The sequence below is a fragment of the Rissa tridactyla genome, chromosome 8 (assembly GCF_028500815.1).
Source record: "Rissa tridactyla isolate bRisTri1 chromosome 8, bRisTri1.patW.cur.20221130, whole genome shotgun sequence".
Taxonomy (NCBI): domain Eukaryota; kingdom Metazoa; phylum Chordata; class Aves; order Charadriiformes; family Laridae; genus Rissa; species Rissa tridactyla.
This window is the reverse complement of record NC_071473.1, coordinates 13,855,516-13,874,604: the sequence shown is the minus strand read 5'-3', so window position 1 is coordinate 13,874,604 and position 19,089 is coordinate 13,855,516. Positions and strand designations below refer to the sequence as shown.

The following is a 19,089-nucleotide window of genomic DNA, read 5'->3' as shown; positions in this document are numbered from 1 at the left end:
GCCTCCCATTCCCCTCGCTCCAGGTAGCACAGCAGGATGGGGAATACAGGCTGTGGTCAGCCCATAACAGCTCCTCTCTGCTGCTCCTTCCTCCTCACACTCTTCCCCTGCTCCACCATGGTCTCCCCAAGGGCTGCAGGAGGATCTCTGCTTCACTACCTCCTACACCAGCACCCCACACTGTTCTCCTCACTACCTGGGCAGGGTTTGCCCTTTCCTAAATCTGTTTTCCCAGAGGCACCACCAGCCTTACTGATGGGCTCAGCTGTGTCCCAAGGTAGGGCCGTTAAGGAAACAGATGGAACCAGCTGCACTCAGCATGAGCAGCCCCGGCCTCTCCTCACAGAGGTCCCTACAGCCCTCAGTGCCAACACCTGCACAGAGACACCCAGTACAGTGCTACATTTCCACCACGAAATAAACTGGAACTACATCCAGCTGGATAACTGCAACAGCGGAAATGCAGTGGAGAAAGTCAGATCGAGAGCATACAGAAGTGACCGGCTCTGCTGCTCTTTCTGCTGCTCGTACCAGCTTGCAGCCAGGGAGGAACTCGTTAGAAACACAGCAATGGCCTCCCCTGGACAGTGAACTAAAAGTGCGTGTGATAAATATGTGTGATAAATACAGACATTTAAGTAAAAGAAACGAATGTCTTGCAACAGAGGAAAATCTGGAGCTTCTCGCTCCTTTGGAACAGTCAAGTTTTCCTTTGTTTTTTTGTTGTTGTTTTATTTTTTGTTGTTGATGTTTTGGTTTTGGTTTTTGTGGATTCCAGTAAGGGAAATCGATAATCTGAGAACTTTCTTTCCTTTTCAGTTCTGTCCTTAGGGGAGAACACACTGGTAAAAGGGGGAGATTCAAGACCTCATCCCACCATCCTGCCCCCCAGAGAAAGGACTTCCTCTTCTTTCGAAAGGTGCAAGACTAAGCTCTCATTGAGGGATTTAATTAGCCTAAAAAATGTTAGTTTTCTGCTATACTTACAGGTGGGGGCTGTTTATGCATTTTGGTGAGTCATCCTCTATTTCCAAGCACAGGGTTTCTTTCAGAGCCCAGTGTATTCAATCTACTGACTACTGACTTAATGGCACTAAGAAAAAATAATGCAGTTTAAGAAAATTTTTGCACAGAGCAGATTTGTTAACCTATACTAAAGCCCATTCTGGGCACTCTTATTCAGAATTAAAGTGGCTTTAATTCAAGTCAGTGTTTGAGCTAAATCTAAATTAAATTTGAATTTAAATCATTAAATCTGCGCAGGGATTTAGTGCGGTTTATATAATCAATTTTAAGTTCATACCCTTCATTAATTTGGATGACTATCATCCAGTCTTTGCTTACTTAAAAATAGTTCTAATGCATTTATTAATATTATAACACTCAAACTGGGTTATTCGTGAAGAAATAGAGAGTTTGAGCTTTCTTTGAAGTTTCACAAAATGAGAGTATCTCGCTGAAGAAACTCATTTTGTTCTCACGCATCTTAAGGGCAGGAAGGGCTTTTAATTCCACCTAAAGAGCATCTGTGTTGTCACAGCCAGTAAAGCAGGCACGAGGAGCATGGCTCTTCCCTCATTAGCACCAGCGAGGGAGCCCAGGCTTGTGTCACACTCACATGGCCACGCAGCCTCCCTTCCCAAACTGGGGTGGCATCTGCTCTGCCTTCACTGGCTCACTCTGTCTAGCCCTCTGCCTTCTCCAGTCCTGGAAGTGTCCGCAGGCTGGCACAGTGCTGTGAAGACCACGTTGAGTAGGTGGTGGTAGGTCTGCAGAGTCAGCCTCACCAAATCTGCTCCCAGGGCTTTGCACACCTCCAGCCCAGCCCCTGTGCTAACCCGTCTCCACGTTATCCTCTTCTGCTGGCAGGAACCAAATGCTATGGTGTACATCAAGGCTGGGCAAGAAACACAGCTCCCACCTCCTGGAGCAATCTGCTGGACTAGAATATGGGGTTTATGTGGGCACTGTGGATCCATCTCTGCCACAGAGATTGAAGCGCCTTTGGAAAATGTAGCCTTCATTTTAGACTCCCTACTTTTTCCCCCTTCTCCATGAAATGCCAGCCATTTTTGATTAAAATCCCACCTGTCACCAGATTTCAGAGTAATGCAGAGTGGATTCATTTTATAATATCAGGACCAGCTGCTCACAAAAATAGCTTTCACTCTCCCAAGGTCTACTAATCATTTCAGGAGACAAGCATAGAAGAGGATATCTCAGCTGACACTGGAGAGCACAAATGTTGACACAAATATGAATCTGAATTTTCTGACAGTAGTTGATTGTGTTGCTTTAGAAGGTTTAACAGACATGCCACTCAGTCGACAAGCCCCTGTTTAATGCTTCACTTTAAGTATTTGTATGATCTTTGGGGTTGTCAGTTCTGGGAATTGCAGTTCTTTGAGAGCAGTTCTGGTAATCTCCCTGTATGTTACACCTGTAAAAGTACAATGCATGCTTCTTTTTCAGGCTGGCCTGCTGATAATCTGAAATCACATGACATCTGCTTGCAAGAGTGGTTGCTAAATATTTTTCATGCTTCCCCTGCCTTATAGCAGCTAGTTTTCACTGGTGCCAAGTGCTCATTACACCAAGCAGGTGTGTGCAAAAGTGGCGGTTGTGTCACATGAGGATGTGTCCTGTCCATAGTCTCTGGAACTTCATCTCAGATTGCTCATGCTTCAGGGCCTCAGACTAGAAATCCCATATTAATCTGTTTGGTGTTGCTTCTAATTTTTAGTTGATCAGGGAAATCTAGTTTCAAACAGCTCAAACAACACTGGAGTGTCTCAAACAGCACTGGAGTGTTTCAATATAGTCTTTTCTCTTCCGTTCAGCTAAAAATATTTGACATGGATTTGTAGATAGTCATGGGTCTCCTCAAATTAGTTTGGGGCAACCAGAATATTTGTATGAAGGCTAGTCTGTTTCTAGCAGAAGTAGACTGCTGTGTTATACTTGTAAGGCTGCATTTGTATATTGCTTGCTTCTGGGGATCTAAAATTTCATGGGAATGCACTGAAAATTATTAAAAATTAAACTTTGTATCTGCTTTATATGTTCGGCATTAACATTGTCTTTCATTGTTTTCTAATAGTGATAATTAAGTGTTGCATTACTCTATGGTATGCCTTGTAGCACCCCTGGGAAGGCTTTTATGCACAAGATAAATACCACTGTATACATAAACCCAAGTTTTGTTGAGATAAAGCCTTAGTTGGTTTCATTTTCATAATGTTCCCTTTCACCCTCTTCCTCCAGAGCCACAAGATTCTTTTAGAATTTCCCTTTATCAGCTTTTTTTATTCCTTCTACATCTGAGTTGCCATTTATCTCAGACCTTTCATTCTGCACCAGTGTCATCCTCACCACACGGGTGGACTTAACCAAGCAGTTAATACTATTACATTGTTGGATCCTCCTGTACCGGACTGTGCTAGTGCACATCAGCATCAGCGAGGATGGGAGTCTGACAAGCACATGGGAACTGTCACATAGGGACCAATGTCTGTTGGTCTGTAACTGATATATTCCCAGTGTCCTGTTAGAACAAATGACTGCAGAGGTAAACCCTTCTCACAGGAAATATAACTGCAGACATTTTAAGTGCCTAACAGGGAGAGCTACGAAACTGCATTCAGCCTGATTCAGGGACAGGCTGGGCCATCTCTGTATCAATTAACATCTTCTTCCATGAGTAGTCCTCACAGTCACTAGTGCTCTTTGGTGGGGACAAGGCATAGAAGTTTGGCTATATGTAATAATAATAATAACGATGAGGAGGAGGAAGAAGAAGAAGAAGAAGAAGAGGAAGAGGAAGAAGAAGAAGAAGAAGAAGAAGGAGAAGGAGAAGGAGAAGGAGAAGGAGAAGGAGAAGGAGAAGGAGAAGGAGAAGGAGAAGGAGAAGGAGAAGGAGAAGGAGAAGGAGGGGCAACAGTGATGGATATCTGCAAGTTTTCAGCGTTTCTGGACACCAAGAGATTTTCTTAGCCTAACTTCTGGTTTCCAGTTTAAAATTCCTGGCTGCTACATGATAATCCGAATTCTTCACATGTATCTACACAGACACAGTGTCATAAAATGCTCCAAAGTGAATGACTATTCAGTTCTTCCCCCCATTCAGAGAGATGGACATAGGGAAGCTAACTAGATCAGTTAATATTTAGTGAAGCTAGGAGAAATACAGTAAGAATAATGCTGTCATACATGCCTATTTCAGAAATTTTTAGTTATGATTCCTAGATGTTTTAAAGTGGGCCATGTGTTCCTACTTTTAGGGTTTACAATACTAAAAAAATTCACTCTAGACAAAACTTGGTGCAGCAGTCGTGTACAATAAAAAGGCACCCTGGAGCTCCAGGAAAGTATCTATCTGATCTCAAGGGATACAGGGATACTAATGCTAACTTTCAACAATAGGAAAATGGAGAAAGAGATGATAAAAATAAAGCTGCAAGTAATAATTGCCCGAGCATGAATTGTAAAAGTGTCTCTTCAGTATTCACCCCCCCATTAAAAAAAAACAGATTGCTGAATGTTATTTATTTAGTATTATTACTATAGCTATTATTACGACAAACTGCATGAAAGTCTAGAGCTGAGTGACCACCTGCTGTTTGTGTTGATGCTCAATTTGCAAACAGTCAAGTACCATTTGGTTTGTGCCAGCTTGCTGCATTACTTCAGCCATAAAAGATATTGTGTAACCTAACAGCGGCTTTTTAACTAAAAATAGGTGTTCTGCTTATATCCAGCAGAAAACTGGTATTTAATGATTACAATACAATGTATTCAGATCCTTTCAGCTGTTTCAAGCTGAAAGAACAGCTTTTTCAGCTGCAACAAATGGGGTAAACCTCCTTAGAGGAAAATTTAGTAACACCAGCAAACTCGGAGACAAGACAATTGGACAAATTTACTGCTGCCATAGCACTGCAAAAGGCTGCCTGTGTGACCTTGGGCAAGCCTTCAGATGTGGTTTTAGAAAGGTTGAGCATTCAAAACTCCTCCTGAAGTTACCAGCAGGCCCAGGGTCCAAGCTCCTATGAAAATCAGACCCTTAATCTTCACCATTTGTCATTTCGATACCACACAAAGGTACAAGGGATCTTTTGTATTGACCTCAGAGAGTCAGACCAGGCCCTCACTTACGGGGTCCAGTCTGAATTCAAGGGGTTTTATTTTTCTTATGATGACAGATCACCTGTCCAGAAAGAGGTCAGTTAGTGCAGTTACCTGAGAAAGGAAGTGTGATCTTGTGTTTAGAGGGAGAAACTGGGAGTCAGAGCTCTTGGGAGCTGCTATTATATCACATTGTGGCTTTGGGCGAGAGGCTTCACCTCTGTCTTTCAGTTAACCCACCTGTAATACTTATATCACTTGAGCATGGTGATACTTAATTGTTATTTATAAAGTGCTTGGGGATCACTGGAGATATAATCCTCCAAAAATTAAAATCACAATCATTTGCAGCAAATGTACAGAAGAGAGAATCTGTGTCTGGGCAGAAAGAAAAGCTGTTCAGATCCCTGTCGCCGCTGCTTGGGCACAGAATGTGTTAAACTGCTGCATGGAGAGATGTTTCTTATTCATTAACAGCCTTATTGTGTGATGAAAGGAAAGCCAAACTCTGCGACCATTTTGCTGATGTTAAGGATTTCATACACATAATAAATTATACGTGAACGTTGTTGCCATGCATCCATCCCAGAATTCAGCCCCTCGGGGACTCAATCATGCTGCTCTCCTGTAGCTAGGAATATCAATGCACTGAAACAATGAGCTAAATCTGCGCATATCTCATCAGTGGATATTATGAAGATAACATAAAAGAGGAGTGAAGGAATGTGGACCTCGCTCCCTACCTGATCGGGGGTGAAGGTGACTGACCTCATCATCTAATGTAATAAACACCATCCAGGTATGGAGCGATCGCAGAGCCCTGAGCAATACAAAGCCCCATGGAAACTTTCATAAAGATTTCCGTGTGGGTAGTTTTTGGTTTTGATAAGAAGAAAGGAGGAGGCTGTGTGCCCAGTCGTGAAATACTGGCCAGCAGCACTGAGCCTTTTCTCACAGCACCCTCGTGTGCTCTCAGCAGAAAATGCTCTGTGTCACAGGGGGAATGCTGCGTCTTTCAGCAACGCTGTAACTTGCTGAAAGAACTAATTTAAATTAAATAGGACAGCCAGTACATATTAATTAAGTATCAATTGATTCTTAAAAGAGTACTTATTGAGGGTTCTCAAGTTGGGAAGGGATAAATCTGACTGTCATGTAATTAATTCAGAATGACACAGGCAACAAATGCATATTACATATTTTTCCTCTGAATATTAACTTGTAAAGAATGTTTACATATCCAATTAACATTTAACAAGATAACCTTATACTACATTAATTAGCTATCTGCTAATTAAAAATGTACCAAAATTAATATAGACATTAGGCAAGTCAACTGTATAACTGCTTATGCATAAGGGGAAATAAACATGAAACATTTGGAAAAGCTCTTGAGGCAAAATATGGGAGGATCTAGACCTATTATGTCCCTGCCACTGACTCTGAAAACCAGCATCTGACCAAAGTAAACAAGGAGCAGTGGGGTTTACTTTTCCTAACGTACATGACTAATGAACTGCTTTCTGGCCACATCTCAGCCCAGTTTTGTTGGTTTCCACATTTTGGAAGCCTTATGAAACTAGATTGGATGCTTCTCTTTGGTTTTGATCTTAAACATGGTGGGGACTTTGAGAGCTATGTGGAAGACAGACAATTAAAAGTGAATAAGAAACTCAATTGTTATTAAACTAAACACCTTGTTTGACCTCTTAAATACATCAATACTGCAAACATCTGACCAGCCCCGGTGTACGTAGTAATGTATCCTCCCTGCAGACTATAATAAACCAACTGTTCAGTGAACAATGAAAGGAAAATGAGTGGTTGTCCCTGTGTTTTAAAGGACAGAAACAGTTCTTGCCCATTAAAATAAGACATTAAATAATACTTGCGTTTGTGTCTATTATTTCACTGATTTTAGCGGTTGAGCACTTGTTTTGGCACCTGTGAAGAATTATACACCTCTGATGGAGGGTGGTTTTCTGAGGCAATGTGCCTTGTCTTTACCAGTAATTGCAGCTAACTGGAAAATCAAGCCTGTTTCAATTCTAAAATGGGTTGTGATATTCTGAAACATTGTAAATTGGCCTATTTTTAAACGAAGTAACTCTGAAAAGCAAAGCAGAACTAGGAAAATATCACCAAGGCTTTGTCTCCTCTCTCGCACATAACAGAGCTCTTGCTTACAAAGGCCCACATGGTAGACGCGCAGCTTCCAGCCAGCACACAGATGTGAACAGCCATCCACACGGATGGTTCAATGCACTGTAAACGTTTGGGAAAGTGTCTTAACACTCATCGGTTTAACAGTTTACTCAGTCACACTACTGCATGTGTTCTGAGTGCATACATGCATACGTATATGTGTACATATACACACAGGCACCTCTGAATCTTTTTGTAGGACTGCTCTCTTTCCAACTGTAGCACTGATTAAAGTACTTTGAGATATAACTGATCTCTTTAATACCATTGTCAAGACGTTTACATTCAAACATTACAATATTCAGTTTTCATCTGAGTTTATTCATAGTATGGATATAATTTAATCCTTTTGTAAGATTTTTGAGATCTATGTAGTTCAAAAGCTGATAAGTTACAATAGAAGTGAAGAAGAACAAATGCAAAGCACTAAAGGAATTAAAATTTTATAAGGAAAAAATAAGAACAATTAGATAAACACTAAGATATACCAGTGAAAGGGAGTAGAGGAAGCTGCCACAGAAAGTGTGAAGGAAAGCAACTAGGATGGGAACAGGACAGGAGGTGGAAGGTATGTGCAAAAATAATGGAAAAAGCTGAAAATAGAAATTCAGATTCTGCAGAGTTTAAGAGTGATGAGCAGAAAGACAAGGAGGACATGGGAGGGAAAGACAGATGTCATGTTCTTGTAATGGAACTGACTGTGCTAATACCCCTGCGAAGCCTCTCAGCACGCCCCTTGTAAATGAGATGTTTTCAGAAGCCTGAGAAGAATCAGACAGAGTTGACAGCCTATGTGGTCAGAAAAAAAACTCTGGGTGTAGTCTGTGGCCCCTCTCTGCCTCCTGCTGCTCCCTGAATCTTACAAGAAAGCACAGTCCTCCTCAAAAGCCTTTTCAGTGGACCTAGGTATAGGGACCTGTGAAGAAATCTGAAGATTTTCGGCATACAGGCACTGCTAAAGAAGGCTGCTAGTCATTCCACTGCCATATTTTCAGCTATGTTAATAAGGCAATGACCAGTTCAATTCCAGCTCGATAAAATCCAAGCAGCAGGGATAAACAGCAGTGTTGGGCTGCAGAAATGTAAGCAGTTGTTGGAAAGGTACAGAACAGCGCTGAGCCCAGTGAATAAACAGACGCTACTAGTCAGTAGCTATGAAAACGAAGAGACGTTACTGTTGGCACTCTGAAGTACTTGACTTACGGAAGCATCGTTCACCGCTAAATAGCATGGATAAGTAAGCTTGGCTGATGCTAGTGCAGCACGAACATTTCTTCAGGGTGAAGGAGAAAGTCAAGCTGAGCACCAATCATATAGACTAGATGTTTTCTGAGAGTAGGGCGAGATTTCTTGGAAGAACATGAAGAGATAAAGGACAAGCTGAAATTAAAAACAGACCCCACATGAAACCATGCGAATGCAGCGATTCTCATCAGGTTATGGAGAACTGAGTCTGCAGTGAAGAGGCAATACTGCAGCTTACTGCGGGCTAAGTGCAGAGCAGATACAGATGCAGTGTGATATAGTGGAAGGAAGACTAGGAGTCACAGTGGCGCAGATCAGGAGCCAAAAGCATTAGCTCCAAATGCCTTGACAAATACAGAAAGGGGACAGATAGAAAAGGAGTTTTTGGCAGCACTCGCTGGAATGGAACGATTCTGTGACTGGCTTTTGGCACAAGGTGGATATGCTGGCTGATCACAAGCTGTTAGAAGGTATGATGGAGATACAAGTGCTTCTGTACAACTACAGACAAAAGCACTTTCATAAAAGGTGAAGGCACCATTTGGGAAATCCAGTCCTGGAGGCAGTTAGTGAAAAGGATATCCTTTTTAAAGTTCCACGGAGAGGAAGAAATTCTGGGTTATGTGGCAGTCTGAGATGAACGTGACAGTAGACATGCTAGACTTCTAGCCAGAAGGAAACCATTTTTCACTTCTCCTATAGAAAAAAGGGAAAAGACATTGGCTAGACCTTTATCTTTCTATTGATGAGCCGCTAAATCCTGATTTTAGATTTGCAAGCACTGCATGTATTACATCGACGAAGTGCACAGCAGTTCTAAGTCCCACTCCGCACAGCTTGTGACTGTTATCTAGGACTGATATCTAGGACGTGATTCTAGAGACCAAGACTCTAAGAGCAAAACCTTTTTTTTTTTTTGAGAAGGATGCAGATAATTAGCTTAATATGAGGTTAAAACCTTAGAAGGTTTTACCAGATTCTAGGAAGACCAGTTTTGTCTTTCACCAAACTCATTGCAAAATTCAGCTTTTAACTGTGTGACAGGCTTCCCAGGGACTTTTCATAGTATACTACAGCTCAGTGATCAGTAATACGTTCTTTACTAGGAATTAATCTAACAGGTTTTGCCTTTGTAAAAGACTGCTTCAAAACCATGGAAATCAGTATGTTCCCACTCCAATTTTACACCACTGAAACCTTTAGAAGGTTTAAGCACTTATTTGGAAAACAACAAGCAGGCACCAGGTTTCTACATTGCTGAATTCTGTTCCCAGCTCTAGGAGAGAAATATCAGTTTACATGTGAAAGAATTAACAAATAATTGAGCATGGGAAGGGAATAACGTTAGCTTTTGCAGGGTTTCTATATGTTTTATTACGACTGAGCCTGGCCTGAGATTTGTGATCAGCTCAGAAAACCTTGGTGTTCTTTACAGCCTCTGAACTACCTGCATCTTTCTTTGGGGAGTTCTGGTTCTGTGTATTTTGGTGTGAAATACCATCCTGGATTTTTTCAGGGTGTTAGTATTCCAATAATTTCAGCTAGTAAGCTGAAGTAACAACATAACTTATTAGTCTTTTGTTGTTGTTGTTTTTTTTTTTAATCATTGACAATCTTTTAATGTATGCTACTTGTTTGAGTGGTTTGGTTTCTCTGGATGCCGTTTCCCCCATCTGAACAAGAGAAATAATGATAGCTACCTTACAGATGAGTCATGAAGTATAGGTATGTTCATGATGTTTGTAAAATACTTTCAAGACACTGAGTGTCTTGACTTATAAAACCCTTTGCTATTATTAGATGTTCTGTTATCTGCTTTTCCAGAAATACATGAACATTTTAAAACAAAGAGGGCGAGCTGCTGCTCACTTTGAAAAGATTATATATGTACATAATCTGCTAGATTCCTCACTTCTCAGTTGATCTATCCACTTTCTAATACTCCTACCAATTACTAAAATTGCACAATGAGGGATTCTCAGGGGGAAATTTTAAATGTGAATGTCCCCTGGAAAGAAGGGGCTAGGAAGTGGAATGGAAAGAGAAACAAATAATAACAATTTTCAGTTCTAACACACAAACATTTCTTACCTATCCGTTGTCTTTAAATCTAGAATAATTGGGAGGAGTGGGCTGCTTGGGATTTTAAAAGTATTATTGTTTTTATGCAAAACTGTATAAACAGAAGCAATCTAAGATTTCAGGTTAAATTATGTGTGTTTCAGTGTTTTTCCCCAGAACTCATAGTAAACGTATGGTCTCTTACACTTCAACACAGAGCAGGATGACTCCTATTTGGAAGCATGATAGCTGTAGTCCCAGAGGAGACAATAGTTATTTGCTATTTATTGTTACAGACGGCTGCATTACCAGAGGGATTTAAGGACATTTAGCACAACACATGCACTCTATAACTGAGTGAACATGCCCTTTTGCAAACACATCTTCCCCTCTCAGTGCCGCCTGGAGCACTGAAACTTTCAGGCATTGCCTTATCTGCGATTGCTGACACCTGTTCTATGGGAACAGATAATTCTAGAGGCCTGTCATTTTCTTCTCCAGCTGCCATCTCACCTTCCAGTCTCCTAAGGGCCCTGTCATCCTTAATCACAGTTTTCTTTGTGATGGAAACCACAGGTGAAGAACCAGACAGGTTCCAGACTTGCCCACAGCAGAATTGTTTTCACTACATTCCCTGGGAAAAGGATGGGGGAAAATGGGGAGACAAGGGCAAAAATGCAGATGTACTACAATAGACAGCTACACCAAAAGCAAACGAGCATGACTAACTCTCCTGTTGGACATTCTTTCTCATTAATTCATTTCTCTATGTGGAGTTCAGGTATACCAGTACTCCAGGCAAGGATCATGGTGTCATAGGGTTTGGGCTGAATTAAGTACTTGTCTTTGCAAGACTGAGAAATGGATTTTCATTCAAAGCTCTCCAAACCTACATATGCCAGTTCCACTGAGGTCAACAACAGCAAAACTCTCATTTACCTTTATGAAGCCTGAATTCCCATTTATTTTTCAGAACTTTTTCAGCCAGATTTTAAGGTGCTCACAATACATAAAACCTTTTCTTCCACTTAGGTTTCTACAGGAAAACAAAAATAACAAAGTATTAGGACAATGCTGGCCAGACTACATCCAATACATTACATCCTTGGAAAATATTGCTGTGCTGATATGTTAAACCTTTTGTGAATTCTAGCCCTCAATAATTCACTGCTTCTAAATTAGGACTTAATCTAATGTACGGATATTGGGACGGTTACATGCCTCTGAGAAGGTGAAATAAGATTTCGTAGAGACTAGGGCCAATGTGATAAAGAATTCCTTCAAATTTCACAGAGTGGGGGTTGGACTGGGTAGAAGTTACATTAATCGTTTTTCAGTTTCACTGTTTGGGCATCACAGCTCACCTGTTTTACTCTGATTAGATCCAGCATTCAATGAAGGACTCTGCAGAAACAGCAAACCTCACCCAATTGCTACTCAAAATAATATTTAGCCCTGGTCTGCTCAGGATGCAGACCTCGGTCACCACGTCCCACACTATGATTTGTGGTGGGAGCTGAATACTGTTTTCATTGTCTAACCTTACGTCACAAAAAGCTGTGTGGCTAAGGTAGAGAGTGACAGTCATCTTTGAATGTCACTCTATGCCATTTCTCTCTGCTGTCAACATTAAAAAAAATGAAAGGCATGCTCTGGAGTATAGTATGCCTAATTTAACAAAAACTGTAAGAAAATGTACTGTGCTGCTACTGCAAGATTATGTGCATTTGCTGAAAATACACTGTGCTTGTTAACAACTTGGTAAAGACTCCTATTACCTTCAGTGGTCTTTGGATCTGACACTAAGTGAGCCAGCATAAATAGATCAGGATTTGGAGGAAGGTTTAACTGTGCACCATCAATTTTATAGCACCTTTAAACCAATATTTACAATAGCTAGCATCAAGTGATTCACTATTTAAAATGCTCCCAAACACACTATTGACAAACCTGCAATTTGCCTTCCATCTCCAAACTCCGGATGGGTATTTTTGGCCCTATCTTTTTTTATATATTGACACTTAACTTTTTCAGTGCAGAATGTATATTGACGGAGCCATCAAGAGAGCAAACACATTAAACCTAAAACAACAAGCAAAAGCTCTAAATAATACAAAGCTGGACCTACAAGCGTGTATGCTGAAAAGCTTTAGATAACTGGGTCTGCAAATAGATCCTCAAGCTTCCGTTTGGGCTCATGTAGCAAACAAAACAAAAACAAATCTCACAGTTATACAGACAACAACAATTTATGGTGTCAGGTCAGAGCCAGACTTGCCTCTCTGGCTCCAACCATTCAGCAGTATGTTAGTCACACAAAGAACCTGAACCTATTCAGAGCTGCCTTGCTAAAAACTGCACCAGCAAAGTATCTGCTAAAATTTTTGTCAGGAAGTCTGTCAGTAAAAGTCAGGTATTGCTGGTTTAAATGATAATTCTCAGCTCAGCCAATGGGCAAGGCAAAGCACAGCTTTTCCTTAGCCATGCCTGGGGAATGAACTTGCAGTCAATTAGGCTCAAGAGCCAGTGGACAGCAGGACATTAGTACACAGCAGCTGTGACTCCTCAAGGCCCCTCTTCCTCTGCCAAGACTTCTGCTTGAGAGGAGAATCTGGCCCAGCATTTTCGTCAGGTTTCTTTCATCTGTTATTTGTAGGAGAGAAAACAGCTGCAGGTTAAGTATACTTAGGGCAGTACAGCAGCAGGGATCATCTTGACCAACGCGTGCTACCACGAATAGAGACCAAGACATCTGAAATTACACATCCCCTAGCAGCACAGGAGTAACACACAAAATGGAGAACAAAAGTTGCAAGTAAAGGTGATGCTATTTTCTCACAAAAGTCTGAAGGACAGACATTTTCAGTCCTCTGCCTTTGATTCTAGACTTTGATTCACTTCTGTGTCCCTTCACTTCTTCATTCAGCTCAGCAATCTTGAGGCAACTGTTTTGATTGCCAAGCCGTGTATGCTTTCTCTTTCATAAATCCTCCCTGTCTCAGTAGGATGTGGTGTTACAGCCCAGTCATTTGCTTCAGGAAAGGGTTTCCTTCCCTCTGGCAGTATGATCTCTTCTCTCATGTTTGTGGATCTGGGCTTATGAAATAAACATTGGTTTTGTAACCTCAGAAACAAAACTCCTTGTTCTTGTGCTGCATGAAGAATTCTGGCCTGATTTTAGGCCTCTCAGAGGATTAAGATCACGGCTGGAGGTTGCAGGATAATTTCTTTTTGGAAGAATGGGAGTCATCATGAGCCACACAAGCCTGGCAGGAACACAGCTACTCCATACTGAAATTTGTCCCTCAGCTTTGTGGCTGAAACTGGAGCTAGATGAGTAAACCTGGCTTGAGGACATCTACATGGCACCTCAGTGTCACCTGCAGCTGAACTGTCGCCCCCTCCTTACGATCCCAGATCCATGGATTGCCAGCCATGTGATGAATTAATATGTCAGCGGCAGCCAAGTTGGGCTGCAACAGTAGGATCTGGGAAGTACAGCCGTCACTGATGGGTTGCAAGCACAGCAGGAAAACCCATGGATGGCTATTGCTTTCAGTGTGTTGAGTGTGACAAGGTCCCCACTTGCTACATCATTTTCTGTTAAATCTATGTATCTCTTCTATTGTTAATTCTCCTCAATATCTTCTTGTGTTTTTGTTTTATTTTCTCCTTCAGCATCTTCCTTCCTACTCTCTACTGGAATCGTCTGTACTGGCAGTTTCATTCCTCTTGAATTGTTTTGTATGAAACTTTATTGAGAAAGGAATTAAGCCTCCCCATTGCACTCAGACAATGTGGCAATTGCTGAAAACTTGGGAAAAAGTCATGTGAGGAACTGGGAATATTTCTGCATTTTTAGTGGCAAGTACTGGTAGGAAAAGCTTAGTGCTAGTCAGCTTATGTGACTTGACGTAGTTGTTGCCAAAGCTTTCTTAGGAGTGTCATGCTTCTAGAGAGACATCATTCAGACCCCTGGCTGTAGCTGCCTTTTTAGGCTTAACAATCATGCCAAATTCACAAGCTCTTTATTTCTAAAATCGCAACGTAATGCTCCAAAATTTCCCCTTCTCTTGAAAGGAAGAAATGCTCCAAATCTAACAAGGTATAAATGATGTTGCTGTCAGTTATATCTGAGCACCTCCTATCTTTAATTTCAGACCTCACAGTAATGCTATGAGGCAGGGCGTGGTGTCACTGCTGCAGAACTTGAGCGTCAAGAGGTTTAGTGATTTGTCACAGTTCACTTGGGGCCTGTGAAGAGCAGGCAAGTCCCTCTGGATCTTTGTGTCCCTGGCTAATGACCATTGTCTTTTTACACCTTTAAGAAGATGGATAAAGGCTTTTTGCACAGGCAAATAAAAAAGCAAAAGAACAGTATACCTCCCTTCAGTCCTGGGGAAAAAGTCCCCCTTGACTTCAGGAAGCTCCATCCCTTGGTTTGTAGCACATTTTCTTTCCTTGACTGAAAAGGCAAACGGACTCCCCAAGTCCTGCTACTTGCTCACATAAATGAGTTTCTTTTGACTCTTCTGTGTGGAACAACAGTGACGTGCAGTGGCTGCTGAGGCAAAGCACAGCAAGACAGAACTGGGAATGCTGTTATCATGGGGACTGCTCCTCTGCAGTAAAATTACATTCATACATAACAGCTACCAGTAAGCTGGGTGCCTGTGTCGTGATAACAGTTTATAAACTAATTTGGTGAAACGCCAAGTTATGATTATGTATGTAGCAGAACCCATTTCAAGCACTAATTTATACCGTATCCTTATTTCTCAGGTAACAGTGCTATTTAGAGGGTAATCACATTTTAACCTAATTTCCAAATTAGTAGAAAATATTTGTATTGACTTGTAGTGCTGGTATGGGTTGCAACTGATAGTACAGGCTGAAATCTCTACATGTAATGAAAGAAAATCTGATTAAAATGATTCTATCTCTAAATGAGCTACTGAGGAAGTTTAGTAAAGTCATTCAACTTGAGGCAATTAAGAAGGAACACTGACATTAAAGACATGAAGTACAGAAACAGATACCAGTGAGTCCAATGTCACAAAGTTAGTGGCTAAGTAAGATTTGGGGGATGTATTTGTCATATTGAAGGGACACGCACTAAGAGCCTTTAGTATTTTAATGCTTGTCGTGTTGTCTAAATTCCAAAGGAATTAGGAGTTACAAGGGGATTTGCTATGTGAGTGGTTTGCTCTCTGTGGGATTATTCTCTGAATTCCTTGGGACAAATGTTCCCACAGGCAAACCCAGGACAATGGGGTTAACCACAGGGTTAGCTGGTCTTTGAAAAGACTAAGGCTTACCTGTAGCAAATTCAATCCTCTTCCCAAATGGGTGAGTATACGGTTCATCAGGCTTTTGGAAATAAAATGGCAGAGAAGCAGCTTTAGAAAGAGTGGGTGTGGGAGTTACTACTCCAATAAAGAATGTAGAATTGCTCAGGGAAGGATTGATGAGCTCTAGATGGTGTGTAGGAAGAGGCCCTTGAAGTTAGAGAGGGCAGTTTGAATTATAAGACAGATATTCCAGTTGTTATGGTGACAGAGGGTCCTAAAGCACTGCTATTACTGCCAAGGAGGAGTAAAAGGACTTTCTGGTGAACAGGAGAGCAAGAAAGTGAGCCCAAGACAGACTCTTAAGGGGAGGTCTGTGCCCAGGAGGGGCTTAGGAGCAGAAATGTATCTACTGGATATCTATTGGATATCTATACAGGAAGTAGACTTTTTTCTCATTTGTTGATGTAACAGCCTCCCGGCTACCCATGCAGCAAGCTAGAGACCCCTGAAGAGGAATAACAAATCTTACTTTCAAGAGGAAGACAACCCAGCAGAGCTCCCTGCACAGAGTTACAGTCATGTGTCTCTGCATGGTAATGTGGTGAGCAAGTGTTCACTAAAGTAGGAGAAGACACTGTACTGTGCCTTTTTGTTAATCAGCCCATTCAGTAAAGATGTTGCTATTCAGCTGGATTATTAACACCAACTTCCACGTACAGGTTCAGCTGTGGCAAGCCACAAAAGTCAGGCAGAACAGTTCTCTTTTAAGACATGGGCACCGGTGATGTTTCTTCTACTTGTCTGCACATGCTATTTCAGTGATGCCTGCAGGACAGTCACTTACAGATGGTTCAAACCCTCACTGCTACTGTGTGCTGCGTACCTTAATACTGACACCAGGGTGTCTTGTTGATGCATATTATTATAGTAGAAGCTTAAACAATGAACATCTGAGTACGATGCGACCCTGTAGGTCTGAATCTAATAGACTGGTGAATGTCTTTATTCCTGTTGGCTGAGAAAGCACCCTGTAGCCATTTCTTTCTTCTTTTATTTTCATGAAATACTGCAGTATTCCTGAGTTTTGAAAAATAAATATTTATATTTTTATGTCGTACACTGTATTAAACCGGTCTCTTATCTGTCTCTTCATGGAATGAAACAGGCCTGGTCTTCTCAGACCATGTAGAACTTTTCCATTTTATCAGAAGTGCCCTGGTCCAAATCAAGGTCCTGTCATATGTGAAGTTTGCCATGGACAGGAAGGAGAGATGGCTTCCAAGTCTGCTGGCTACAGCTGTTGCCATGCTTGTAACATACTGTTTATAAACAGAAAGGCAGATAACTCAAAAGACTTGCTATTGCAAGCCCTACAAAGTTTGTTCCTTCTATGGATTTTGCCTGACAGTTATAAAATTCTTTTTATGTGGGTTTTTTGCATAATTAAATGCTTCACTGTATAACACTAGTCAAGTGGGAGCTGTGGCAATAAAAGGTTTATGATGCCAAAGGGTTTTCACAGTGCTGATGCAGCCAGCTCCAAAAGGCTGTGGAAATAGAGACTCCTCCACAGTGCAATTCAGTTCAGCCTCTCTGTATGCTGCAGGCATTACAGACAACATTAGCTTATAAATATTTGAGAAGGCCAGGTTGGATGGAGAAATATGTTAGCTCCTTCAGCAGCCAGATGTGTTGTCCACAAGCATAAGCCATTAGCAAATGCTGTTCAGCTATTGGCAGACAAACTCCTTTCAACACCTAGGGAGCATTACACTGAGAGAGTCCCAGCCTTCCATGACAAGTGTTTGCCTTGTCCTTGGCAAAAAAGAAAACAGTAAAATCATGAGCCAAAAGCCCTTCAGAGAACTGCCTGCCATCCCTCCAACCCCAACGAAGGAGTCTTTCAGCTAGCTTTGAAATGAGTGGTATAAGCAGACTATCACAAGGACTAAGATGCTACTTTTTAATACTTCACGGCTCATCAGCTCTGGTCTGCTCCAAATTAAATATTAAATCCATTAGCTTAAACTATCATGCAAACTGGACCAGGCTATAGAGGTGGTGTTCTAAATAAATGCATTTTAATTCTCAAGAGTGATGTGAGATGACTTGAGAGTATAAACACATTCAGTTGTGACCATTTGGCTGATAAATAGTAACTCATTAACTGATGGTAACTTGCATATTTACAGTCCCACATCCCTTCTTTTCTGACAGTTTTACAAGTATTGACTTTAGTGCCTTTTCCTCAATGGTGATAGAACCTAAAAAGCTGCTTTAAGATCACAAAGGTGGGTTTTCTGAGGTGATAGGCCGAGAAACTAGGTCAGGCATAACAAGAGATTTCAATCTGTCAATGCCACTTCAGTTACAGTGGGGTACAGCATTGCATCCCTCTTCCTTTCCCTCTACTACCTGACTCCACATACCCACAGATTGTTAACCAACTGCTGTTCGTCTGTTTGAGGACCACAGTTCAGGGATGAAGGAACTATCCCCAAATAGTGTTCATCCAACATATAAGTCTAGCAACCTGATCCTGCGCCACAGCTAAGAACGTTTTTTCACAGGAGGTGCTCCATCCTAGTACTTTGGCTTGGAAGAATCACAGGTGTGTCTGAATAGTCTATGCAGAGGTGTATTTGTAGATGAGGAATGGACAATGTTGCCACAGTTCCCAGGAAAGGAAGACTGAATCTAATAAATGTGAGAGATTAGAGTTGGCCTCTTTTACTTTGACAGTTGTTGCATACTTTCAAAATTCAACAATGCCTTGGTGAATCTCACTGAAGTTGCTCAGCTCATACTGAAAGCAGAACTTCACGACTTTTTTGGAAAACATGTTTTGATGGAGACAGGGTAAAGAAATTAAGAGCCACAGAAATGTAGCATGCTGCAGAACCCCTCTTACATCTTCTGGACTAATCCTGAAGTCTGTTCCTTTCACTTGTTCAATTCTTAGACAGTCTGCCATATTCAGAAAATAAGCCGTGATATAAGGCTATTTATTTTTCTCTTATTATTTGCACTCTTGGATATTCAATTTGATTAGTTTCAGCTTAATAGTTTTGACATTTACGCCACAAATGTAAACAAAACCTAATACCAGTTGACCTTATCAAAACATAACCATGAATGGAATGGCTATAGCATCTATCTTCTA

The 19,089-nt window shown here is 41.3% G+C and overlaps 1 protein-coding gene across 1 annotated transcript in view; it reads right to left on the bottom strand.

The window, feature by feature from the left end:
* TMEM114 (transmembrane protein 114) overlaps positions 1-19,089 on the bottom strand; it is a 64,698-nt gene that overhangs the window by 27,815 nt on the left and 17,794 nt on the right. Inside the window, exon 6 of the mRNA XM_054212607.1 lies at positions 11,575-11,671. The gene's annotated coding sequence lies outside the window, so the exon portion shown is untranslated. The remainder of the gene's footprint in view (positions 1-11,574; positions 11,672-19,089) is intronic.